This window comes from Octopus bimaculoides, chromosome 26, assembly GCF_001194135.2.
Source record: "Octopus bimaculoides isolate UCB-OBI-ISO-001 chromosome 26, ASM119413v2, whole genome shotgun sequence".
Lineage (NCBI taxonomy): Eukaryota > Metazoa > Mollusca > Cephalopoda > Octopoda > Octopodidae > Octopus > Octopus bimaculoides.
The window spans coordinates 21,315,748-21,317,160 of NC_069006.1; positions in this window are offsets into that span (position 1 = coordinate 21,315,748).

Sequence of the window (1,413 nt, forward strand, 5' to 3'; positions counted from 1 at the left end):
TATATATATATATATATGCATACACACACACACATATATACTTACGCACAGACTCACACAAACGCACACACACACGAACTTATTCACATCTGAATTCATGTGGTCGAGCTCTTTACTCACTGGGAGTGCTCTAATTAGACATTTGTGGAAGCTGCAATCAAAGTTTCTCTGAAATAAATACACGACAAGATTGAATCGTGACTATCTTATAACCAATACGCATATATTTCCCTTACCGTTCTTTGACGCCGAAAGGGATTGTAAACAGGGCGAAAGCTTTCTCAGTGCAAATTATTTGCCGACCAACCGTAGATTCTTTTCACAATGATATAACCTACGGCAGCAAAAGCTGCACAATGTGGCTAGCAGCATAACGTAAGACTGTTAGTAGATTTACTGAGATGTACCCTTGTTTTCTTGTTGATAACGCCTTGTCACTTATCTAACCAAGAGACCTCACATAATTTTTAGCAACCATATCTACTATGAAACGCTTTCATCTTCCACGAGCATCTGAACGAGAAGTTCATTCTGCATTCAAAGCTTACTTTTATGACACCTTAAAGCAATTGGCCTCTTAGATGGTGAACGTAAAACACTGAGGCATATGCTTTCACATACATACATACATACACACATGCACACGCATGCATACACACACATACACACACATGCATACACACACATACACTCATACACACCCACACGCACACATACACACACATACGTACATTTACATCTCCCATATAAAAACTAGTTGATCCCATTATTTAATGGTGGTGGTGGAGGTGTCGATGGTGGTGGTGAAGATGGTGGTGGTGGTGGTTATGCTGTTGTTGTTGGTGGAGGTGGTTGTGTTGGTGGTGGTGGTGGTGGTTTCGGTGTTGGTTGCGGTTCTGGTGGTAGTGGTCGTAACGGTGGTTATGGTTGTGGCAGTGGTGGTTGCAGTGGCGGTGGTAGTGGTACTGGTGGTTGGGGTGGTTGTGGTAGTTGTGGTGGCGGCAGTGGTATTAGCTATGGATTGTGGTATTCCCTGATTTAATTAACAAATGCGCCACACGTTTCTGAAATGTCAATTTAGTGTTTAGTGGCGGTGAGTGGAGACGGCGTCGATGACTACAATGATGGTGGCGACGGCAGCAGCCGGGATTGAGGTTGTAGTTGTTGTGGCGAGAATAGTGTTGTTGTTAGTAATAACAGTGGTGGTTGTGGCAGTAGTAGTAGTAGTAGTAGTAGTGATGGTGGTGGTGGTGGTGGTAGTAGTAGTAGTAGTAGTAGTAGTAGTAGTAGTAGTAGTAGTAATGGTGTTGGCAGCAGTAGCAGTAGTAGTGGTTGTGAGAGGGGGTTCTGATTGTGATGGTAACTGTAATCTTGACAGTGGTTGTGGCGGGAGCAATGTTGTTGTTGTTGTTG